Raw genomic sequence first — 27417 nt, forward strand, 5'->3', positions numbered from 1 at the left:
TGACATACACAAAATAATGTTGTTTTTTAGCAATGAAATAGGTGCACTTTAATATAATTACAATTGCCTTACCTTAGAAAACAAAGAAGTCGTTTGATTCGATTAATTTTTATTTGTATAATGCTTCTCACAATGCACATATATATTTTTTTTTATTAAAAAACTTCAACTGGTAACTCAATTTTTTTCACTTTAAGTTAAAAATGTAACTTTAAAAAAATGCATGTTCGTGTCAGATAATAATATTGTAATAAGGCTTACATACAAATTTATGGTCAACATCTAACAAATAGATTATATAAATTAGCATGTCAGCTTTATTACACTCAAAAAAATTGATGGTTATTTTCAACCCTGTGTTGGGTCAAAAAGGGACAAATCCAGCGAATGGGTTAAATTAACCCAGAAAATTTGAAATGTTTGATCCAAGAATGGGTTCAAACAACCCATCATAAGTTGAATTACAACCCATTGGGTTTGTCCCTTTTTGACCCAACACTGGGTTGAAAATAACCCAGCATGTTAGGGTGTACATTGTAAGTAAATGCATGTACATACATAGTATTTAAAGGATTTGTCCATTTTCTTTAAAAAAAAAAATCCAGATAATTTACTCACCACCATGTCATCCAAAATGTTGATGTCTTTCTTTGTTCAGTCAAGAAGAAATTATGTTTTTTGAGGAAAACATTCCAGGATTTTTCTCATTTTAATGGACTTCAATGGACCCCAACACTTAACACTTAACTCAACATTTAACAGTTTTTTCAACGGAGTTTCAAAGGACTCTAAATGATCCAAACGAGGCATTAGGGTCTTATCTAGCAAAACGAAAAAAATAAAAAAAATATGCACTTTTAAACCACAATTTCTCGTCTATCTCTGGTCCTGTGAAGTGCCAGCGTGTCGTCACGTAATTGCGTAATGACATAGAAAGGTCACGTGTTACATATATGAAACGCACATTTGCAGACCATTTTAAACAATAAACTGACACAAAGACATTAATTCGTATCATTCGACATACAACAACATCGGAACGGTCCTCTTTCTCCACATTTCGATACGTCATCCGTGACCTCTTGACGTGATGACGTATTGCGTGAGGTCGCGCTGGCGCATCACAGGAACGGAGATAGACGAGAAGTTGTGGTTTAAAAGTGCATTTTTTTTTGTCAAAAATAACAATCTTTTCGCTAAATAAGAACCTTATGCCTTGTTTGGGATCATTTAGAGTCCTTAAAAACTCTGTTGATAAAACTGTTAATTGTTGAGTTAAAGGCACACAAGGCATGTCTGAGTATTATTTCTCTACTAGCTCCCCCTAGTGTCTGGGAGTAAATGCTTTCTACATCTGAGACTTTACAAGACTGAAGGACACCGGGTCGGATACAGCGAACTTGCAAGTGGGGTATTCTTCCTACAGACGGTAGGGGCGGGCGAGAGAGTCTTCATTCGTCATGTAATGAGTCATTTAACCATATACCGACTTACGAAGATGATTTATTAACATAAAAATGCTGCCTTGTGTCTCTTTAAATGTTAAGTGTTGGGGTCTATTAAAGTCCATTAAAATGAGAAAAATCCTGGAATGTTTTCCTCAAAAAACATAATTTCTTCTCGACTGAACAAAGAAAGACATTAACATTTTGGATGACATGGTGATGAGTAAATTATCTGGATTTATTTTTAAGAAAATTGACTAATCCTTTCATTGCACTGTAACATGAACCAGAATGTTTAACAGAAATATGTCACAAATAAATGCTATGTATGGAAATTACTCGGTTCGTCTCGGTGTCTAGACCAGGCATAGATCTCAAGATTATAATTGCCACTTGTGTTCCTCCCCTCCTTATTCGCCACGCCAATTTATATACGTTTGCTTATATAACCACGCCCCCGCTCCACACATACCACGCCCCCTTTAATACGCTCCTAAAAGCCGAAAGCTCAACTGAGAGGGGACCCACCATCTGAATAATCAGGCATGCGCCACTTACAAATATCAGCCCACCAAACCCTTCTGGAGAGCAGTCTTCAAGACATTTGTCGGAACAGGATACTTTCATTTATAATTGAACGCTTCAGAGCATTTGCTTAGATATGGCAGTCTTAAAGAAATAAAATAAACTGCACAGCACATAAACAGGCACTGGGCAGTTAATTACCAGACCCGCAGCAACCAGTGACACTGGCAGATAATAAAACTGATCAATAATAAATTGGCGGTGCAAATGAATAAACCTGGAGATGGTTTATTAATTTAAATAGGATTCAGCTGCTGCTGGAGTAAGACGATATATCGACATTGGGTTTGTTCTGGCGGAGACGACGAGGGAGTCAGAGCCACTGCTGGTACCGTGGCGCGAGGACACATGGGTCGACACCAGAAACCTTTCGTTTACCGTGTCTTAAATACGAGGATTCACACGTGAACGGTTATGGGCTCATCAACACTTGACATTTCTGCGTGTCGATATTTCCTTTGCTGGATTTGCGGAGACGTTTCGCGTTATGTTTGGTGCTGAAAACGGGACTGCGGACGATATTTTATTCTTGCATTTCAACCTCGCGTGGACTCTCATGTGGACTTATTATCACTGATCCCGTGGCATAAGAAAATGTGCAAAACATCGCTTTAAAAATGCCAGTTGTTGTATTATGATTTTGACACGCGCGTGATTGTTTAACCATTACCCGAGCATGTCGGATTGCTTCTCTTCGTCTCGTGCGTCTTTATCACGATTTGTATTTCTCCGTTAATTTTCTGGAAGATATCGGGCTATTCTTTGTTTTTAATTTTATTTGAATGCATCAAGCTGGAGAAAGACAGAGGAAAGAGAAAACGACAGATACACGACTGAAGGACGCGGAGAATGAATGAGACTGAGTGAAGAATCACAGTAAGGTATGGACCTAAGGTTTATATGATGGTTACCAGCACGCATTTCTCTCACCTCTGGCTTCAGGAGAGTGGGGCGATTTATTTATCGGTGTTTTATTGATATCGTATGTTTATGGACAAATAGCACGCGCGTGCTTACGATGCGTCAACAGACGCAAATAAACGCTCGCGCGCGTGATGATTTATTTTTAATGACAGAACTGCACGGACCATTTATACACCGCAGAATGTCACATTTGCACTTAAATAAAGTATAAATATAAGCATTTTGAGTTTATGCGTAAATATATTCTAATTTTACAGAACTAACACTTATTACACAAATTAAATTATTCTTTAAATTGGACTTTGGGTTAAATAATTTAATTTGTGCTGTTTTGTTGGAATTGGAAACCATATTAAAAGAATCTTTATGAGATATAAAATAAGTGTTTTAGAGTTAAAATGCAGCATTAATGCGCGGACAAAGCGAGTTAGGCAGTTTTATTTCAGCTGCGTATTTTATTTGAATGGAAAGAGTAATGAGATGATCATAAGACGTCCTGGAAAAGGCAGAGATACAGACCGAGCAGAGCTTTTACTTTGCCTCTTTGTAATGTTTAACATCCCTAGAAAACACATTGCTCATTACCTCATTACATGTTATTAAAACCTTGCGTTACAGCTGCTAAAGTGTTTGCTGCCTGCTTGCAGGGAAATATCTAATGCATGTTCAAAATATACAGGCCTATGCCGTAATATCACATTTAGACAATGTCATTTCATTTGCACAAATGCACAAGCATCTCTATAACACCAAAACATTAAGGGAATATATTTTCTTCATGAAAATGAATGGCTGTGTGGCAGTTAGGTAAATAGATGCTGCTGGAGCAAAGCTGCATCTCAAAGCAGCAGGTTCCATGTTAGTGTCTTGATGTTAATTTAGGTATAAAATGCCAGTGTTTCTGGCAGTGTTCAGTTTTAGATCTGGTTCACTGCCAAACCGTCTCTCTGAACAGAGCGAAGGATTTATGCGTCCCTGTCCGAATGTCAGAACAATTATTCTAAGCTTTGAGCAGATGAATTATAGTCAAGCATTAGCACGATATTAATGATGGCTCCCATTTTTATAACATGGCAGTAATCATTTGAGAAATTTATTCGAGTCGTTTCTCCTTTGCTTTTGCCAAAGTGGGCACTCCTAAGCATTTTGCTGTGTTTGATAGAACGGATGTGATAGAGAGTGTCTTTACTTTTGGCACAGCTTTCAAGTCATTGTTCTACATACAGTACTAAGAGCTCAGATGCAAAAGCCTCTAAACACCACATCTTTCAAAAATGAGATAATGATATTAGCCGATGCTCTCTGCATATATTATAGGTGCATCAAATACTTTCAGCCATTCAAAAAATACTGGTTTGTTGGCAAAGTCTATTAAGACTCATGCTCATTTTCAAGAAAAAATGTCTATGTCCGGATTTCTTAAATTGTTTGGGAATCAAGGTGTTGTAGAGGATTTTGGGGGTAGTTTTGGCCCCCGGGTTTGCACCCACCCAATTAAAGTAACAGTTTTAATGCAACATATTGCATTGGAAATGTTTTAGTAGCCATGTTAAACAATGTGACATAACCACCAATGTGTTACTCATTACATGTTTTGCATGTTGCCAAAGAAAATTCATTCATTAAGAAAACTCATTAATCATTAATTCAACTCAAAATTCATTCATATTTTTATAAGATTATATTTATTAGCCCAGACTATATCTCCCCCCAAAAATGCTTAATTTCATTCTTTAAAATATGTAATGCCATATTAACATTTGATTAACATTGGATTTCAAAACCATAAAAAAGTAATTCACACACAGTTTGGCATCACTAACATTACTATTCCATCAAGTAGCAATAGCAATAGGTTTGGGTTAATGGTGCTATGATTGATCGTGCGCTGATCTTTATCTGCCGATAAAAGTTTAGAGAAGTTTGATGGGCGTTATCTCTGTTAAGGCCGATCAGATGATGCAAAACTCACGAGTCTCATTGTTAAGCTAGATGTGTTCAATGCCTTGCAGCGCCGTGCAGATCGAAATGCATTTGACAGCAAAGTTTATTTATGATGAAAGTAACATACAGTTTAAACTTAAGACATTAAGGGGTTTAAGTGATTATGCTTTGATCGCTTCTGTATACAATTTATTTCCAATTTGAATAACCATTTTGTTTATCAAGCTATAGGGTTAACTTAATTAACTAATGCTTAAAAGAGCATCCATAAACACTTCTCAGCTTGTTTGGTCCATGTTAAAGAATGGCCTGTTAAACGCAAATCTGTTATTTACTATAAATAATCATCATTACAATTTGAAGTGCAAAAATCATTTTTATTTTAATCTTGCTGTATTGAGTGCGCTTTTTTATCTAAATTTAAAGACACTTTAAGTTAAAGACAATTTAATAAAGACATTATGCAGTTGTTGTGCAGATATATTTTTGGAAGTGACATACCAGGAGATGTGAATATGCAGTGGATTTGGTTTGTTAGTCCTGCACTGAGAAGCTTTAATTGTTAATATCTAAGCTGTTCCCAATAATAATAATTTATTTTTTAAATATTTAATATTTAATAATACTTTGTTTTTAAAAATAGATACAATTTGTTGCCACATAATACATAGATATGGCTTTAAATAGACACTATGATTGGTAATCTGTGATCCATATCAGCCGATAGCGGGTCATCTCATAACCTACGGTCTCCATGGGTAACCTACGAGTCGGGTAAAGAAATTCTCACTTTATTTGCGGGGTGGGTCATTCAAATAAAAAACCTTGTGTATTGTGTGCAATTCCCTATAGCCTATATTACATTTTTGGGAATATATATTTTCATATTTTATTATGGATCTTGATAAAGTTACATTGCATAGGGCTATGTAGCAACGTAACTTGCGTGATGTCTCCAAACCTTTGGCCTTACGTCACGAAAGTGCCAAGCAGCTCCAGCCACAACAACAAACAAATGAGAAAAAAAAAGATGGAAGATGAGGTGCGGGGGAAATTAAGGTCGGGATTTACGTCAATAAAAAAGAATAAGGTCAAGCTGCTAAATCTATTGTTTGGGACAGGTTCCCAGAAATAGCTGCAACAGACGCTCCTTTGTAAATGTTGAAAATGTTTATCGTTATCCTATCTTGTTATTAATATGACCATGATGGTTTCCACGGTTGATAAGCATATGCTGTTGCTAGTTTACAGGGCGATGTAATCTAACAGTTGTTTCCAAGCACTTTTAGGCCAAAATAAAGCCTGTTTTCAAATAATTTCATAAAAGCGAGACCAGCGATTGGAAAAAACCCGACCCGCGCATCATTATCGGCCAAAACTGCTTCCAGTGATTGGTGATCGCCCCCCTTAGCACCCTTAGTTTGGATAGCATTTATTCAGTGGAGACGTGATCCTCTATAACCTTCTGTTATATTTTAAGCAAACAATGATGGTGACATGTCCTGGTTTGACCTTGATTTGAAAGATCCAGGGAGTGCTTGTTCACAACATTTAATGTTCCATTGAATTGAACCATCTCCTAGTTTTCTGTACTCCTCGAGTGCACTTACCTGCATTAAGCCGAGGTGTTTGCAGATGGTCCAGGCCAGCTGGTGAAAGGACATATAATTTTTATTTTCTCTTGTTCAGCGCACCCGTCTCTCAGAAGGCCACAAGGTCCTCGCTTTTTCTGTTACTGGTTTTCAAATCCCTGTCTCCTGGTCTCCTCCTTTCTCGCTGTCTGTTTCTCTGTATTGGGTCCCTCGAAGGGTCAGAGTATTGTTGAGCTGTCAGTCATCTGAGCAGCAAAGGATTTTTGCTTCCTGTAAGACCCATTTAGAGGGAGTGTCATCTGAGGTCCATATGGACATTGCAGCGTTCTGGGCTTTTTGAAAATGTAGCATGCTAAGCAAACAAGAATGCAGCATCCTCAGATTTCATTCGAAGAGCTATATTAATAAACCTTGTTATACACTATACAAGCATTTTTTAAAGAATTGGAAGATTTTAAGCATGAAGTGCGTTACATGTATGTTGATCGATATATAAGTAGAACATTTATGAATATAGTAATAAAGTATAGTTTGGAAAAGCACCTTAGAGTGATGAAATTATTGATCGTTTTGGTGCAAACATTTGCAAATGCATGACTCCATCTGTGAAATCCATGCTAAGTCTTATAATATATTTATGAGATCTGGAGTCATTGATTTCCATGTCAAAGTTATATTTTTACATTAAGAGGGATGATTTTTACGAAGAATAAGTAAATCACATTCAATATGATTAGATGTTTATACTGTATGTTGTTAGTTCATTAGTAGTCTAGTAGTCTGTTTCTGCATCCCTCTAGCAGAGGCAGAGCAAGAGACAGCAAGATAAAGCAGCTGGTGTGGATGATGTTACAACTGTCCCAGTTGTTGTGAAATTGCACAAAAGCAGCAGGAACTGCGTGTCCCTTTCGAGACTGTGGCTGACTTGCGGCCTTTGTGTCACAACGTGCTGTTCTGAATGCGGCAGTCTGTAACTGAGGGCGCCGGGCATCAGGGCCTTTGTACGACTCGCATAAAGCGGCGTCGCAACAAACCCGAGTACATCTGGAAAGGCGGGGTGCATCGTGTTCACTTTCCCCTTGTTGCGTCTTCATAGCACGCTGATCAGGAACGATTGGAGTGATCATCTCGCACAATGGAATGTCTTGATCAACAAGTGCATATGAATAGAAAAATCAATGAAAGCTCTTTTTCATAAATTGAGTGCGTGTTAAATTAGCCGAATGGGTCCGTCTGGACACATAGCGGATTGTTTGGCTGCTGTCGTCGGATCATGTCGATCGACTCGGGGAGGGGGTGGAGTTGCGTTGGTTTACAGGTGTGAAAGGCCAAAAAAGACCTCAATCAATGTAGCAGGCGAGATATCGGGCAATTTACCTTGCGCATTGCTGTCAAATATGGATCTGTCTGCTAAAGCTTTTAAAAACTGCTGCACACCCACTTCTGTCGCCACGGTGTGATTGCTTAATATCACAATCCATCCAGGCCAAGACATTTCTCAATTAACACCGCCTTTTCGCCGCTGCCAAGTTACAAAACAGCTCCTACGTATTTAACAAGACGCATTGTTGCTCCTGCTGTGGAGTTTTTTTTCCCAACTGCATGCCAATTTAGCAGCAAAAGGGAGAGGAAGATTCGTTCCACTGATCATCACAGAAAAGGTCGCGCTATCTGCCGCTGACCGCGTAACCAACTTAAAGTTATGGTGTGAAATTGTACACTTTATACAATAAGTAATCAATACGTTTACTCAGCTACTACAAATTCCTTGCGCATGTTGAATTCCACGATGGTTTAGTGTAGTTGTATGAGTGAAATTCCTTGAAAGCGCTCCTTTGACAGTGAATTGGAAGAACTCGGTCGGCGGGATACAGAATGTCAGTCATGCATCATTCTGTTCACATCCTGTCAGTTGGCGCCCCGCGCCAGTGCCGTCCTGGAGGGTTAAGTCAAGCTGAACAGAGTTTTGCGCGTGATGGAGGGAATCTACGGAGGAAATTATAGCCCACAGAAGTTAAACACAACTCCAAAATAGTCTTTACAGTCTCCAAGTTCATGTTTCTTATCTAGCTGTACATTTGCAAATGTCTGCGTTGAGATTGGAGATCATGATTTGGATTTAATTCTAACTAAAACACCCTGAGTTTTTGTTAATGTGCATTTAAAACCCCCTGAGTGATATATCTTGTTGGGATGACGCACAGGCATTTTTGTTTATTATAAGCTGAAAATGAGCATGTGACGCTTCAGCGCAGTAAGTGACGCGCTAACTTACCTGATATCTGCTTCAGTTCAGTTTGCTGACATTTCTCGTCGTGAATGTTGTAATGCACCTAAATTCCTCATTTTTAAAAGTTGAACCAACTTCATGTTGCCATGTCACGGGCATCATTGTTTATGCGTCGCATTTATCATTTCCTGATAACTGCTTCAATCTAGCTCGCAACATTTTTCGTGAATGTTGATATGCATGTAAATCTCTCGTTTTAAAGAGCTGAACCATAACTTTTGTTGTGTTGACGGGCGCGTCCTCCTTACGACATGCCCATTATGGCATTGTTTTGGCTTCTTGTTCACACAGAGGGTTTTCCGTGTATCTGACTAGGTCCTCTTTCCGGCAACGATCTCAGAAGATTTACGGGACATGTTTGTGTTCACACAGAAGCTTGACTGGCAAATTTACGGGTATTTTCTGGGATCAAAAGTCTGTGTGAGTGGGGTTAGAATGACGTTTTAGCTAAGTTGCATACTGAATGGACTGGAATGGGTGTTAAAAAATGCATACAATAATTTGGCAGCATGTCTTTATATTTTGATTGAGTATTAAAAAATTATAGAGAAACCAGAATTGTTATATACTTAACTATTTCACCGCCAGCGTTTTTAAAAAAAGTTGCCAGCCAGCGCCAGCGGTTTTCATGATTTTCACCAAAGTTTAATGTCTTCCAGAAAATGTTCTTCTTCAAATATATAAACATACAATATACCAAATGAAAGAACAGACCCTCTGCTTTCAAACAAAAAGAAACGTTTCATCCTACCTTCAGTGGTTCTTTTGTAATCAGCTTTTGAATACAGTCCATGGGGGGCATGGGGAGGGGAAGCAATCGAACCTGGGTTCGGACCAGGCAATCGCACCAAATGTGAAACCGCCCTTAGTTAAGGTGGGCGGGGCGTGGCATTCAAAGGGGCACGTCATGATGAAGATAAAAATGAAAATATTTTTATTTAAACACTCAAATAAAACTTAATTTTGAAGAAACTGACAGAAAATGAACACATACTAGATTATTAATAAATTAAATGTTCTTAACAGATACCTCTAACGAAAATAGCTGCGTGATGAAGTGAAACTTAAGGGTTAATAAACACAAACTGAAGCACAAACACAAACTTTTTTTTTGGATGACCTAGTTAAGGCGGTAGGGTTTCCCAAACTACAAAGTGCTGCGGGAAACCCTGTTGTCTATAATGTTTCTTGGATGTGTTACTACTATGGATGTGATTGTTTTTCAAAGGGATAGTTCACCCAAAAGTTAACATCGGTATGTGTTTGTTTATCGGTCTGGATAGTGAATAAAATTATATCTCAAACAAAAATCCTTAAGAGACGCAAACATGGATCACTGCTGTGTGAAGAGAGGTTTGGCTGCCAGACCAACACCGTTTGTTTGTGTTGTTACTGCTGAAACCATCTATAGTAAAATAAATAGATATATTTTGTCCTCCAGTGGTGTAGTGTTTTGGTTGGGGTTGGGATGAAGTACTTTTCATTTGTTTATATTTCAAACCGTGAATTGTAGATGGTTGTGAAGTGACCGATTTGTTTTTGTCACTAGGAGAACAATGAAATCATGAGCGCCATGTGCCAAGTCCATTTGAGCTGACAGTCATGCAGTGATATGCCAGACCTGATCAATGCTGATCAATAGCCATGATAAGTGCGGTGTTATGTCACTTGTTATGTCATTTGTAAGCATGTTCTCCCAGCAGAATTCAGGTATGTTGTGTGTGTGCGTGTGTGTTTGTCAGCGCTTCGAGTCGAGGGAGGAGTCACCTCAGCTAACCAGCCAGGGACTGAAGGCAGCTGTTTGTTTGCCTGTTTGCAAAGAGAGGGGAGGGGGGAGCCCTTGGAAAGAGAAATGAGAGGGCAGCGTGGAAAAAAATAAAAACGAGGCACTGTCAAAACATAAAAAAGCACAGAGGAAGAATAATTCACACCCAAGAGATAAAGAGTCTTTGTCTCAGCTGGACAAACACACTCTTTAAGTGTTGCTTATTAGGGTAGCAAAGGCGCCAGCTAAATTTTGGCTTTAGCACCATGCCTGCTTTTGTACCTCAGTATTGATATTAATACAATGACTAGTTCAACTTTAACTAGAAAACAAATAAACAGTCTTAAATAATGAATAGTTGTGAAATTATTGGGAAACTGTGTATATGTCGATGAATCTCAACTTACGGTACAGTGGCAGAAACAAGATGTCTTTTCATTTTCTCTTAAATAAGTTAACATTGCATTAGATTGAAAACACATCTTAAAACACAAGCTGCTGTTTTTGGCAAAGAAACCATAAAAGTCAGATTTGAAATTCTTAAACAATAGATAAACTGATTTGTTATATGTAAAATACTTTCTTTGGCGTCTGTGTAACAGCTTTAGAGGTTAAAACTGCATAATGCAAAAACTGGAAAGAGCAGAATGTAAGAATATATTTGAACATTACTGTAACTCCCATATGCTGTTGCAGAAAATGCTTGTCCCATGCCCAACCCGATCTGATTTGTCCATTTAAAACTGACAGTGATTAAAAAAAGAAGCAGTGACGCACAAAAGCCAAAGACGACCGTCTGGTGCTTATGTACATAGACAGAGAATGAAGAAACGGCACAGACGGAGCACAAGAACGAGCCATGTGTGAACGGCCCCTTAAGGCCATCAGTCAGAACACAGGGTCTGAAAACAGACAACAGATTCAGAGACTTTACAGAACACCGAGAGAGCACAGACATGCACTAGACCTCAATAATCTTGAACATACTCATAGTTACAAAGATGCTTTCTGGGAACACGAAGTTGTTTGGCTTCTGAGTAGTAAAATGTTGCTGAAAATACACTCTTAAAAATAAAGGTGCTTCAAACTATTTTTGGCTGAATGGTTTCATAAAAATTTTAACATCTGAAGAACTTTTCTGTCTCGCAAAGGAACCTTTTTAGTAATAGATTGTATAAAGCTATGTAATTAATTAATGGTTCTTGAGGAACCAAAATGGTTCTTTTATAGATGCTTTTGGAATGCTTAGATCTACCAGAAAGACTCAGGAGGCAATGGTGTTTCAAGGTATATATTAACCAATTTGTAAGCAAAAGGATGCAGCAATGATGTAGTTCTTTGGCGTAGACCCCATCCATAGGGTTGTAGATTCTTGCTGTTCCTGCCTGAGACAAAGACAGGGGCGGGGCCTATCCCCCCAATGCATGGACAAGGGCCAACATGGTGATTGTGGGGAGGATCAAGGTTAACATCAGGATCACACGCAAAATAGGTTGAGTAGGGTTCTTTTATACTTCAACAGCCAAGTGATGATTGGCTAGATCAAAATGTAATGATTGACGTACCATTAAGTCTGGTAAAACTTTCATTTAGAGGAACAAGTACTAGGATGCTTTTCAGAGAACTAAGTATTTCTAAGTACTATTTTCCCAGTCGCACCGCCAATCAGGACTCTAAAGTGACCTACTTAGTGACGTACCATTCATAGTGATGGCTGATCTGAAATCAGTGCAAATGGCAGCAGCATTTATGTAGTGGTGGGTCATACAAAAAGCATCCAGATAGCAGTCTGCCCCAAAATGCAGCATGACGTTAAAACAACTTGGTTTTGTAAGTCAATTCTACCTACTATTTTAAGTGTTGACTTGTGATAAGTTGACATAACTTATAAAAACTAGTTGAAATTGTTTAACTTAACTTGTTAAAGGGGACAGATCATGAAAATTTGGCTTTTTTCATGTTTAAGTGCTAGAATTGGGTCCCCAGTGCTTCTATCAACCTAGAAAATGTGAAAAAGATCAACCCAGTAACTTAGTTTTGCTAAACCATTCTCTGCAAGCATGTGAAACAATAGGTCATTGAAATCTGTCTCCCTCTTGTGATGTCAGAAGGGGATAATACCACCCCTTAATCTGCACTATACAACCACGGCACTGCCATTTAGTGCAGAGATCAACTCATTTGCATTTAAAAGGACACATCTAAAAACAGCATAATTTTGCTCACACCGACAAAGTGTTAATTTTACCATGCTATAATAAATTATCTTGGTGTTTTGAGCCAGAAATTCACTTACATACTCTGGGGTATTTGATATCATTTTATATCATTTGTTACAGTGTGTCCATATACTACACCTTTGCAAATACCTGCATACTGTCGCTACATATTGTCATTGTCATGTACAGTAAATGGTCACGACAGAAAGACAATATACACAGTACTGGATTAGAGGCTGATATGTGCAATAGGAGGACTCAACGCAAAAGACATAAGACTAAAATTATCAGCTTTATGATCTACAGTAATCTGTATGTGGGCTAATTTTACACGTAAGACTAATTTTATGACTGATGATTACATCCCATGTAAACAGTAGATATATTTCAAAAGTTCTTCTATGTTTAACATGGATGTTACTGAACAACTAACACAGTCTCACCCCATGTCGTCAATATTTGACGACACTTGACCATTCGTCATATGTTGACGCGAAGGGTATACCTTTCGCGTCATTTTTTGACGAACTGGGGACTTCAATACTATTACGTCCGTTGCATTCTCTTTCCTATTTTCTTACCATTTTCGCGTCGGTTTAGGGTTAGATTACGCAAAATTAAACAGTCTACGCGAAATTAAACAGTTGTCACCTGGCGTTGGGGTTAGAGTTAGGTACGCGAAATGAAACAGTTGTCACCTGGCGTTGGGGTTAGAGTTACTGTAGGTTTGGGTAGGGATGTCATTATGTAAATCTAACCCTAAACCGACGCGGAAATGGTAAGAAAATAGGAAAGAGAATGCAACGGACGTAATAGTATTGAAGTCCCCAGTTCGTCAAAAAATGACGCGAAAGGTATACCCTTCGCGTCAACAAATGACGAATGGTCAAGTGTCGTCAAATATTGACGACATGGGGTGAGACTGGGTTGTAACAACTGCCATTGACGAGCATCACGAGCCCGTCTGAAATTGATGATTGATGTGTTTCATTATAACATTATGGACTCTTTCATAATCTGGTATGTGTTGCAATGTTATTAAATTCAGTATTACTGTTAATAACTTCATGGAATAGCTCTGATCATGGCACTTAAACATATCTGAGCACTGTGTTGTTGTTGTATGTTAGACGTTATGTTATGTGATTTAAAGAGGGAAAAGGAATGCTTGCAGTGTTTTATTTTTATTTACAGTATGTTGTCTGTATGTTTATGTCGTGTAACGTTGGTAGAGTAAATAAGGGTTTTTAAAAGTGTCGCTTCTAGTGTTCTGTATGACATGATTATGACCAATAAACATACACCTACTAATTAAAAAAATGCGTTCCTGAACTAAAACGCTCTTAGTTCATGCGGTCCAAACACAAGCAAAAGCAGGTACATCTGGTAGATATACCCGGCGCTTATGGCATCACTAGAAAGCTGCTTATGGAATCACTGTGAACTTTTAACCTCTGGACGCGCACTAGCTCAGGGACGGGATGACGTCAGTTTTTTTTAACGCTGCTAACAATATCTATATAGCCTACTGTCTACAAACATTAATAATATTAACATTACTATACATAATTGTAAAGGTCTACGGGTTGAGCATCAGTGTTTGGTCTCTGTTTTGAGATACAGATGCTCTAGCATCATAAATATAGTATTTTGTGACAGAATTCCAGATGACAACATGCAAAATATAAACGGGACTTCTTACCTTTGTGTTGATATAACGATCACGAGTCGAATCCAGTCTGTTTCAGATGTGTGAATAACTCATGAAAACAGTCTAATAGAATACATCCAATGACCATTTTTGTCCACAAATGCGTATAATGCCGTGAAATATATATATTGTCCATTGTTCACATCAGATTTCACATGAACGTCTTGTAATAGAATATAATATACAATCTGAGGACTGTTTACGCCGTAACACTTGTATATGAGATTACACTCACGTTCAAACCCGCGTTCAAACTTTGTTTGTAAAAGTAGGCGGGAGTATAATACATAATATCCAAACAGCACTGTCATATATCGTGACGTCATCTGACTCGCTCATTCCTCCAATGACTTCATGGAAAATATTGATAGACAGAACGTGTAGCCAATTAGATAACGAATCCAACGAACTTTGTGTGACTTTATATTTCCTGGTGTGGAAACTGCATTTTATATGCTAACATAAGGATAAATAATAATAACGAATGTGTATTCATTTAAACAAAATACTTTTATTTTGGGGCTGACTGGCACTTAGAAAAGGCACTAGTCTTACAAAAACCCTGCAAGAACCTCATTTTTGGGCCTATTGTGAAACATAACTTCTTTAGACTTGTGGCTTTGGCATCATTGCATTTCTAGGTTTCACACACAGATTTTTAGTATTAAAAAAGATGTTATGCAAAAATGATTTTATTACAATGTACTTCAGCCTCTCTAACTTTTTTAATCTTTAACTTAAAATAATTTTGAAACCTGGAAAATGAAGCTCTTTCTAATGATACCATAGTTATGCTTATACTCAACCCTTTTAGTGAAAGTAGGTATTGTCATGGTTTGGGCCAGAGTGGGGGTGCTTTCACGAGGTTAAGCACGTTAGTTTTTAAGATTAATGGGCTAAAAAAATCAATAAAATCCAATAAAAGAAAGCTTCATGCCTAACGTGATGCAAACAATTCAGATGTGAATTTCATATAACATTTACTGAACCAGTAACTGAAATATACACTATTCAGAGATAATGAGCTGTTCATTCTAAGACCCATCTTGATTTCATTAAAACACTTGTGAACAAATGATCATCATGGGTCAAAACGCTTCAATTACACTACATTATCAATTACATTCTCCCAAGTATTTCAGGATATAAACATAATAATATATGCAAGACAGTAACAATAGTTAGCTAACAAATATGAATAATAAAACCAAAACCTGAAATTGTTCTTTGTTTAAAGTGTGCCTTTATTGCAAGTGTCCCGCTTCAAAAAAATGTCATCTCTGCGGCAGTCTATAGAGTATTATATATGTAACATTTTCACAAAAGTTTAACAGTAAGAGAGTTATAATAGTAAAATGATTATACATTTTCGTAAGGGACTGATTCAATTAAACATAATACCCAACAGACCAGCAAAATCACTAGCAAAACAAATTCCTGCACTTCTATTAAAAGCGTGTAGTGTATACAGAGACATTTTAAGTATTCATTGAACAGGCATGCAGCAGTGTACATGTGCATACATTAGTTGAAACAGCTGGACAGCTAAGCACTAACACGAGCAGATCTGGAACAAACAAACAAGGCAGTGTATTTACATTTCAACAGAGACCGTTGTTTCTTGATGGATAGTAAATGTTGTTGTGATCCATAAATGTATGGTCTCACAGATATCCATAGCAGCCAAACAGAAGACATTTTCCTCCATTCTAAAGATGCAGAAATCCTTTTTTTTTTGCTTGACCGCTGATACAAATCCCTGCACAAATGCAGCAAGCATTCTGATTGGACCTGGCATGCAAGGAGCTAGCATGTCTTAAAGGCAGCACATCCTATAACAAGTAGGCCGTCCAATCAATGCACAGAACTGCCCCTCGGCAACAAACCAGCTGACCTATGCAAAATCCAAACCACCATAACAATGCCAGCCAGTCCACACGCTGCACTAATATCCATGCAGTTTTGTGTGCTGTTGGAATCCAGTGTCAACACTAACTGTTGCACTGATAGGATATCAGACATTATAGACGCTGTTGACCTCATTATAACCAGTGTGAGTCACTGTGTTTAATGACCTGGCAGAGATCCTGCATGCTGTCCAGTATGAGCTAATGCAGCAATCTGTCATGAAACGGGGACTGTTTGTTATGTACAGGACAGTATACAGTATGTGTTGGTTGACTCATAGCCATGCATATACAGTACATAAACATAATCGCTACGGTTTAAGTTTTGAAACACTTGACTGAAATTTTTCTCATGATTTAAAAAATAATAATAATTTATAGGTATACGCTTAAATCTTTGACATTGCTTTTGTGGACAAAAATATAATTGTACCAACACAGTCATTGCTTTCATTAAAAAAACGAATTTGTTATTTATATAAGAACCCATAATGGATAGAAATTCCTTCAGTTCTGTTTAAAACATCACAACCTTAAGAAGCTGCTTGATTAAAATGACAAAAGTATGATTTTGCAAATTGTAGTCAAAGGGTGACCACACTAAAGATGCTAAATATATCATAGTTTTGATTTATTTTGGATGCTTTAAGTCACAACAAAACTACCATTACATTTGTGTTTTTTCATAGTTTTGATGAGTTTAGAATGTAGAAAATATATGCTGAGTTAATGTTTCAAAACATTTAAATGGTCAAAAGTTTGGAATCACTTCACTGAAATGGTTAACTTAAAGGGATAGTTCACCCAAAAATGAAAATCCTGTCATCATTTACTCACTTTCATGTTGTTACAAACTCGTATAAATTATTTTGTTCTGATGAACACGAAGGAAGATATTTTGAGGAATGTTTGTAAGCAACCCGCTTGTGCATCCCATTGACTTCCATAGTAGGAAAAAGGAATACTATGGAAGTAAATAGGGTCCACAAACTGTTTGGTTACAAACCGTCTTCAAAATATATTTCTTTGTGTTTATCAAAACAAAGAAATGTATGAAGGTTTGTAACAACATGAGAGTGAGTAAATGATGACAGAATTTTAATTTTTGGGTAAACTATTACTTTAAGGGGGGTTCACATTTTGTGTCTTGCGTGCACAAATACGTTATTTTTAATGTAGACGTTTTCCGCATGTTTTTAGACATGAAATGTGAACCGCCCCTTAGACTGAATATAAAAAATCATCCGGAAAGATCCCACGATAGATGTGACTCCGGTGTGCCTCATAAGTAGGGCTGGGCAAAAAAACGATTTTCTGATTAATCATTTTTTTAAACGTGGTTGATTAAAAATCAAGCAGAATGGATTATTTTCTTTCATATTTATTTTCGCAAACATTGAACGTAAGATTAACTTTAATCTAATTACTAGTCTTCTTCAATGTTAGTGTTGTGGCTTTTACATTTTTTTATTGATTACCCACTTGTAAACTGCTGTTCACTGTTCTTTTTTTATTAATGTAGTATTTGTATTAAAGCTGTATTAATTGAGTTGAATCGAGTATAAAAACCTACACGAGGACCGGAATCGAAAATTGAATAGAAATCGAACCGATTTGATAGCTTGTGAATCGAAATCGAATTGATCTGGAACATCTGAATAGATACCCAGCCCTACTCATAAGCCTTGAAAAGTGACACATCTGGCTCTTTGATCGCCCCCTGGTGGCTGGCTGCAGTAAAAGTCATAAACACCACCCTCTCCATTCAAATGAATGGGACTCTGCTCTAAATAAAAAAAAATACACTTCCGATAGAAGTTTCCGATAGATGGTTTTGGTCCTTTCAAGTAGTTGATATCACGCTGATATATGTTCAAGTGTTCATTATTGTGGTAAGTTTCATTTTAGCTTGTAATTTGATGCTATAGAAACGGGGCGTGGCGTTATGATTGCCTTGTTTGAATTGGTCAAGTGAGCGTTTGGGCGGAAGTTTGATACCGCGGCTCCGCCTCTGGCTACACAGACGATTCCTTCTGCGCATGCCTTGTCTCCAAACTGACGTTTTTACGTAACATGGCGGCGACCGTAGTCGGACATTTTTGGCTTCACTTCATTACAATGGTGGGAGGCGAGGTCGCGTCTTCCATCTTTTTTTACAGTCTATGATGTGAACGCCTTTGGTTCCCATGAAATCAAAACTTATGAATCTAATTTTTTATGAAATATTGCAGTGTTCATACTAAACAATTAATTACTGTAGTTATTTTTCAAGCCATGGGCCCTCATAAACTTGAATAAAAATCTAAAAAATATACTTTTTCTCCTTTCTGTGGCAATCTTTCTCCGATGACATCAGTTTGACGGCTTGGGCGGGGCATCCATTAACTCCGCCCCTCCAACGTCAGTCTTCTGCTTGTTCCATTTTTAAATTAAATGCTTTCTATATCCAATCAATTTACAGTGAATGGAAAACACAAGCCACGCTAGTTTTAAGTTTAATTTGAATGTCTTTTATTGTGTAAAAATATAATATGGCCTCATAACCTTCCTTCCCCATATATGTTTACACAGTAAAATAAAACAGCAACTATTCAGATATCAGTGGATGAGTATTGTAACTCTTATCTCGGTCTCAGTTGGTTCTCGGGTACAAATGAAACACTTGATTTGAATGTTTTGTTAAAATGAGTCATCCTTTCTCCTGTGAATTCTTGTTTTCTCTGTGGCTTGATTCCTCCCAAAGATTGCATATATCGATCGGCTGAATTAATGTAGTTTCAGCTTAAACAGGGGGTCATGCGGCTATGCGGAGCTCGACATGTTGATGAACTCTAATGCATTGAAGGTACAATATTGATCGAGCTATCTACTCTCTTTATTCTGTTATTTGTCTAAGAATGGATTGATTCTTTGAGTGTGATGCAGAGTGTTGGGGTGTAGGTGGGTGTGCGCATGTAAATGAAGTTGTGTAGGTGTGTGTTTGTGCCAGCTTGATTGGTGATTGCATCTGTTAAACACTGCAGTCTCTTCTATTTTAGAGGCAACCAATTTAGAGCAAGGCACCTTCACACTTGTGTAATCACTCTTTACGAAATCACAAACACGCCCGTTCGAGCTCGCTGCGTGCGTACACACTAACGCTCACAAATTTTGGTGTTAAACGGGCTGAAATGCGAGTCAGTGATCCCACATCCCAGATCGGGAGTTCTGTCAGATTGCCGTGTCTCGGAGTGGGACAGGAAACCCAGTTGTGGAACTAATTAGCTTTGCTTAACTGAGGATGGATATGGATTGTTCCTGACAGCTGTCTGCTTCCATTCATTTGTGGAAGAGACACATTTATTTGGAGACACTTGTTTTCATTCTCATCACTCACCAGATCAGGCCTCCTGCGCTGCAGCATCTGTTTCACTGTGCCTGGCCCAACATGTCCAGAGTAGAGGCCGGAGCCCCTGATTGAAAGTTTTGCAGAGTCCCTGGCGGACCCTCGGGAACATGACGTGTGGGGTCGGCTGACAAGGTCAGTGGTTTGGGAGCGTGTTCCAGGTGATGAAGTGGCCGTGGCCGTGTTCTGATTCATTCTTCCACTTCTAACACAATCGTCCTGCAGTCACCTTTGGTTTCATGTGCGCACCTGCATGTGTATGCGTGTTCGCGTCCGTCTCTGCACCTGTGCTGCAGCGTGCATCAATGCAGCGGTGCATAGACCCACATGTCATGTGCTCTTAGATTCCTCTGTCTCTGCACTTAAATGTCCTTGTGTATAAATAGCAATCAACCTGACCTCATGCACCCACATATTGAGCCTTTTTCAGGGCATTAAGCATTTGTGCCGAATCCCTCGCAGGCATGGGAGGGGAAACAGAGGAAGATTCCAGCTGCATAAGGGCTTGATGGGATTTATGACCCATCCTGAGCTTTTCACTCCACTGGCGCCTTTCCCATTGGCTAGAATTAACAAGCAAGCCAAATGAAAAAACAAACAAACAAACAAATTACAGGGGAGCAAACTGAGAGAGTAATAAGCATGTCGGGACATGTAAAGTGAGCTGTATGTGCTCAGGGAGATGGGGGTGGTGGAGGTTGACCCGCAGCGAAACTCTTTTCACGCTTTTTGCATTTCTACATCCTTTCCCCGAGTGACTCCAAACCGAGTCACACAGTTTCCTGAAGATTTAAGTTTTTTTTTTTGTTAAACAGAAATACTAAAAATATATGTAGCAAGGTCAAACAATCAATTTGATAAAACCGTCAACGATAAACGATCAATCTTATCTCAAAATCTTAATAAGGTTACACTACAATAAAGTTCCATAGATTAACGTAAATAAAAGTTATGAGGTGAACTTTATTAAATCTGACTTTACAACAATACAATTGTTTATTATCTGTTCGTAACCCAAACTACTCTTAATATATGCCACCTTATCCTGTATAATATAAGTTAAGAGGAACAGATTTCTAGTTCGATGTTTTGGAGACTTGCTGAGTGTAGGGCTACATAAAACATAAAAAGATCAGGAAAAAACTACTGTATCATACTCTCTTTCTCTCTCTTTATCCCTTTCTTTTTTGGCTCTATCCCTTTATCCGGGGGTTCACGTGGACAGATGGGTGGATGATGGATCTGACGTGATAGACAGGGGCCTGATGGATGGGCGCTGAGCTGATATGGGATTAATGGGCATCCGAGGCCACCGCTGCCCAGCGGAGGGCTCGCTGATAGATAGATAAAACTGACGAGCAGATAAACAAGAGAGCACTAATCCACGCCCCCTTGATGGACAGAAAATCAAAGGCAAGGGAAAGAGTGGTGATGCAGAGGTGGGTCTGTGTAGTCAACTACAGGCTGCAGAGATAAAAGGTTGGAAAAGGGCTGAGAGGTGGGGATGAAATGGATGAAAAGAGAGTGTCTGAGGTGTTGGATACGTGTGATGGATTTCGAGCTTGTGGATGTAAGGCCAGAGCATCGACCATCAACCCAGCAGTGTCGGGTATTAACTGTTTCCAAAAGGTCCCCAGAAGCTGAAATCATTTTTCTAAGTTTTAAAAAGACAAATTTAATTGGTAACACTAGAAGCACAGAAATGACGCTTCAGACACAAATAAAACTTTGCTCCTTCAATCTCTAGAAAATGATTACCTTCTCTTTCAGCTGTGAATATACATGAACACTCAGATATTTAGCTACAGCAGTGCTCTGGTTGATAATGGCTTGCTTTGAAAGGTTTAATAATCAAGGGCTATGATCAGAATTCTATTTTAGCTTACTACTTACTGAAAACTGTGTCTTTTATACAATGTAGATTAGTCACATGGCATTTACTGCTCATTTGATTGGCCCAAATGGCAACATGTGGGTTGTGTAGTATTGTGGATCATACACAAGTGAGGCGAGTACATAACAGACAGTTTTCTCCAGGTATTATAGATCTTTGTAGTGTGAACAGATGGATTTTTTAGAGCAGGTCGGTATCCGGAGCACCGGTGAGGCCGCAGGGAATGATTGGCGATTGGTATTCCATGTCGAATGTAGGAAGTGCAATAGTCAGTGGTCAGGAAAGAAAAGGGAGGGATGAGATGCGAGAGGGTTAAAGGCAACAGGAAGTTGTCTCCAGAATGATATTGAGCGATAAGCTTTCTCTCACTCCCAGGTTGCTGGAGACCTCAGGGGTTCTTCAATCGATCTCTGTTTGCTTAGAACCCACTACCGTGTGTCGCCCAGCAAACACACACACATACACTCAAGCAGCCGACAAGCTTTTAGACTTTATTTATCTGCCCTCTGATTTTGGTTGAATGAACGACAACCTAATTAACACTTAAAGGTCTTCTTAAATCTTTTATTGGGCCGCACACACAGGGCATCGGTGTGGAGTTACGGGGCAGCGGCGAGGCAGTAAGGTGAATGATTGCGTCGATTAATGAGATGGCGGGAGAGAGAATGCCCGTTTTAAAGAGTACGGGCGAACGAGGAAAGGACAAGGGGAAAGAAATGAGCGAGCGAGTGAGGAGGCAAAAGGAGAGCAAGTGGGCGAGTAATGGAGGTTAGTGATGGGAGTGTTGACAGGGAGTGTCAGCCCTAACCACAATGACCCGGCAACGGCCGCTGCATGCAAAATTGGGTGAATTTGAGTGCGAGGCCGAACGTGAAGCGCATGTGAAATGGGACATGAATTGGAAGTGAGATGTGAAGGGAATGGAAATGAGGAGGCCAAGAAGAGCAGGGATGATTTTTCAGCCTGTCTTTTCTGTCCTCCTCATCGGCGCCTGCCTCTCAGGCGCTTGGAGAAAGGACGGGTGATGATGTACACATCAAAAGCGCAGCTTAATTCGATTAGACTTTGATTGCTTTAAATCAAATCTTATGGCAGCGTGGCGCCGTGGTGGTGCTACGTTATCCTGGTCTCCAGCTTAAAGGACAGTTGAGTGAATCTCGTGAACAACATGGCCAGGTCATGTTTCAGCCTAAAATCAACAGCATGAAATAAGAAATTATATTTGCTTAAAAGAATTGAAGTCTATTGTTAGCACGGTTAAGATTTTTCTTAATGCAAATATAAACAGTAACATTTGATTTTTAGTGTCTTTGTTACATGTTGCATGTATTTATTATAGCAGTAATGGTATGCTATGCATAATTAAATGCACCAACCATAAAACAAAGCTTTACTCTATAGTACCTGTTGTTTATATACTCCGTACTTAAATGTATTATTACACTCTAACAAGGACACCTTAAAATAACGTAACTAAATAATTAAATGCAGCATAACATATTTTACCATATTTTGCATATACAATGCTATACAATGCTCAAAATTGGGTGCGAGTATGCTTATTTGAAAAGGTTTAATAGCAGTAAATATTCCTGATTGAAAATGTTGGAATATCCAGTTTATTGAACCAACCGACAGTTTGTTTCTAAAACAAAATAAGAAAGAAGCTTAGAAGTCTTGGGTGAAATCAAACTCCAAATTCAACTCTATTAGATGATAATCCTCATAATACTAATAATGTTTTGAAAAGAATGCTTGGCGTACTGTAAGTGGGAACCATTTTGTAACAGATGAGCGTATTTATTCTCACTGGGGAAAAGACATTGGCAGTCCTCTATTAGAGAGGAGCTGTTACTATGGAAGAGAAACACAATTTATTCTGTTCCCCACAGCTCAGCCCCCATGGGGCGGTGAACGCCTGCCTCGCCTCCTGAGGGTGGACCACTTGGACAACCTCTATGGCCTGTCCTGGTGTTTGTGCTACACCATAAAATTACCTCCATCATCACTTTCTCTTTGCTAATGACATAGCGGTGAAGAATGAACAGTGTTTCCGACATTATATGGAGAGATTTGACTGAAGGTCGCTTAAAGAGCTTACGTTTTCTGGTATTTCCAGTCTTTATTCTGTCAAAGGATAGGAATTGTGAGGAATTTAGCAATAGCAATAGTTTTTCTATGTACACTAAGTGACAGGGGGCAAAAATGGCAATATATTTAATTTTCATTAAGTGAAAATAGTGATATAATATGTTTACATAGATTCAAAGTTTGCAATAAGTGTTAATGGTAGAGATGCACAGATATATCGACCAATAATCAGTATCAGTCGATACACTTTTCTGGAAACACTTCAGCAGATGTCGAGATCGTCCCCTGATTGGTTTAATTATACAAGATGTCCAAGAGATGTGTGTCACGATCTTTAATGGTCCGCCCGGAAACAACACAAAGCTGTTTGATCTAAGAAGAAAGCTTTTATGTTTACATTGGTGACAATATGCTTCATCAAGATTGAATAAATGCTCTATGTTTAAAAGTATGCAAGGCAAGTTAATGTTTGCCATTGTTGTTATAAACTTTAAAAACGTTGCACACTTTTCTGTTATTGTTATGGCATCTCCAAGCCCCTAAACATAGAGTGGCACAAAGTGAAACATGATTGGTTGCTTTACTTGTCAGTCATATGGCCTCTTGGGTGGTCCTTTGCCATTCAAAGCCGCAGTGGTTCCCAGACCATGGTACTGAGACTATCGGTACCGGCATCTGTCTGAATAATCAGCTGAAAAATTGTAACTTCCCTGTTAAAAACATTTCTCTGCCAATGACGCTTTCCTTATGGGTTTTACGGTAATCTGTAATTCCGTTATTATACAATAAATGTCGCTAGAACTACTAAAAAAATGAAGCAAAAATTAATTGAATTAATTTAAACTCCTTGTACGTTTTGATAATCATTCTGATTCTGATCTCTAACAAAATTATTTTACAAAAATGCAATTATTTCAGTTTATTGCTCAAAATGTGGTATTTTTGAAGAAACCCACCCATATTTAAGAGGTTATAAAAAGAAAACAAATGAATATAGGATGGAAGTTTTTCCAGTTTTGTCTGTTTGTTAAAAGGAGAAGGTTGGTTCTTTTATTTTATATATTTGTATGTTTATATATTTATAGAAGAAAATATTCCTGGAAAGCATTTTGTAAAACCTTTGTGAAAATGACAAAAAAAAAAATGCTGGAAGGCAACACAAAAAAGGCGGCGAATGATTTAATATTGGTACATCTTTAGACGATTTTAGAAGTAACAACATACTGTAAACAAACGGCTTTCGTGGAACACACGTATTAGTTTATTTATATAATAAGCAAAATAAACAACACGTAGATTACCTAGGAAACCAAAACATTTGTTATTTGTTCAAGGTTCAGTTTAGCAACTAGTCAGACTATTAAACAAACAGAAACCGGAAATAAAGTTAAAACCAGACACATAATCGCATCACCGCACGTGCGTCCGATGAAACCGTCAATACTTTATTTTGGAAAAAATCTATTTCACCTCAGAATGTTTGTAAAGAGTGTAAATTAGGGATGTCCCGACAGGGACGTGCACAGGATTTTTTAGGGGCAGTTGCTCTGACCTATATAAAGGGCACCCCCCCTACATTTTTTTTTTAAACTCACGGCCTATATGATGGACTGAGAATAACAGGGTCTTTATTAAAATCAGCAAACATGTTTGCCTAATGCCTACCAAAAAAATTGTAGCCTAGGCTGCTTGTCTGCAAGCTATGATAGCTAGCTGCTATCTGTCTGATTATTTAGGCCAGGAGTGGGGAACCCTGGGTCCTGGAGGGCCACTGTCCTGCAGAGTTTAGTTCCAACCCTAATCAAACACACCTGAATTTAATTTCCAAGAAATCCTGAAGACTTTAATTTTATTTTTCAGGCGTGTTTAATTAGGGTTGGAACTAAACTCTGCAGGACAGTGGCCCTCCAGGACCAGGGTTCCCCACCCCTGATTTAGGCTAACATGGCAAACTCAGCCTAGATTCATGAAGATTTTAACAGAGGTGGAAAGAGTAGCCAAAAACTTTACTCAAGTAAAAGTACAAGTACCTTAATAAATAATTACTCAAGTAGAAGTAAAAAGTATGCTATAAAAATAATACTCAAAGTAGCGAGTTACTAGTTACTCATGAAAAAATAAATCTAGATATACACGCGCAAACACACACACACACACACACACACACACACACACACACACACACACACACACACACACACACACACACACACACACACACACACACACACACACACACACACACACACACACACACACACACAATACAGTGCCCTCCATAAGTATCAGAACTGTAAAGACAAGATTTTTCTGTTTGCTGTGGAGACCAGAAATTGTTAAGATAAATATCAGTATGTCAGAAGTTTAGAATGTCACATTTTATTAACCTTTGTTTATGTTTCAACACATACATGCTTTAACAACAAAGAACAACAGCATTAAATGCTGACTTATGTATGTTGTACACAAATGCACATAAGTGAATCAAACTGATCCTACACATTTTATGCTTTTCATGTGTAAACAATCAGGAAACAGCTCAGTGACCATTAAAAAAAAAATAATGTGACAGATTCTGTACTTTTGTCTCATGTTCATCTTTTAATGTTTAGACATTTCTTGACTCCACAACAAACAGAAGAATACTTATGAAGGGCACTTCTACAGTATGTGTAAAACTGCAACATACACAAACCGTACAGAAAAAAGAATACAAACACAGAATAGACAAGCATTTCAAATTAACAAATTAACTCTAGTCTCAATATTGATGTAGCTTATAGCTGAAATATCAGACAAGTAAACTGACAACAGTTTTGCATATGTATAAAGTTAGAAATCTCCTCAGATGGTCTGAGGACATTGACAGTTTACACTTACATAAAAATGATTTTAGACAAAACTCATGTTTTCTTACGTTGTCATGTCACGTGTGTTTTGTGAGAATCACTTACATCATACAGCACAGTATACAGCGAATCAGATGTCAATCATCGATGGATTTTCTTCAATCTGTGCTACAATGCTTCTGGAGGTTGCACACGTTTAACTGTGTCTGACAATGAACGAACAGGTCGCGTGTATGTAATGGCGGGTACATGTGTGAAGTTTTGCTTTTAGTTAAAAGATTGGTCAATTCATTTCCACGTCACCCAAAACTGGTTATATTCTGCGTGTTTCTACATGGGTTACGAGTAAAACAGCTTCGGACGATTCCGTTTTTGCAGCGATCTGAACGATTCATTCAAACTGATTCGCGAACCAATTTAAAATGTTTGGCCCATTCGCTTTGTAAAGAATCGACTCAAAAGACTCATTTATTTTCAACACTTTGTAAGGAATCGACTCAAACGAGTCATTAATTCGCGAATGCGCCAGAAACACAAGATAGCAATTTAAAAATAAAATACAAATTTCGTAATTAATTAAAATACAGTAACGAAGGAACGCTGCATAGTGTAAACGAAGTAAAAGTACTATTTTTTTTCCACCTCGGAGGGGCAACTTGAGTCGAGAAGGGCATGGGCAGTTGCCCGGGCAACCTGAGCAACCCCCCTGTGCACGTCCCTGTGTCCCGATCTCACTTTTTCATTTACGATCTGATACCAGAAATCCGTATATCAGCCGATACCGATATCTGTTCGATACTACTGTAATTAAATGTG

At 38.3% G+C, this 27417-nt stretch overlaps 1 protein-coding gene across 1 annotated transcript in view; it reads left to right on the plus strand.

Moving 5' to 3' along the window:
* Nucleotides 1-1984: 1984 nt before the first annotated feature.
* The window catches only part of adgrl1a (adhesion G protein-coupled receptor L1a), a 224443-nt gene continuing 199010 nt past the window's right edge, over nt 1985-27417 (plus strand). The window contains exon 1 of the mRNA XM_065263107.2: nt 1985-2911. The gene's annotated coding sequence lies outside the window, so the exon portion shown is untranslated. The remainder of the gene's footprint in view (nt 2912-27417) is intronic.

This window comes from Paramisgurnus dabryanus, chromosome 3 (assembly GCF_030506205.2).
Source record: "Paramisgurnus dabryanus chromosome 3, PD_genome_1.1, whole genome shotgun sequence".
NCBI classification, from domain to species: Eukaryota; Metazoa; Chordata; class Actinopteri; order Cypriniformes; family Cobitidae; genus Paramisgurnus; species Paramisgurnus dabryanus.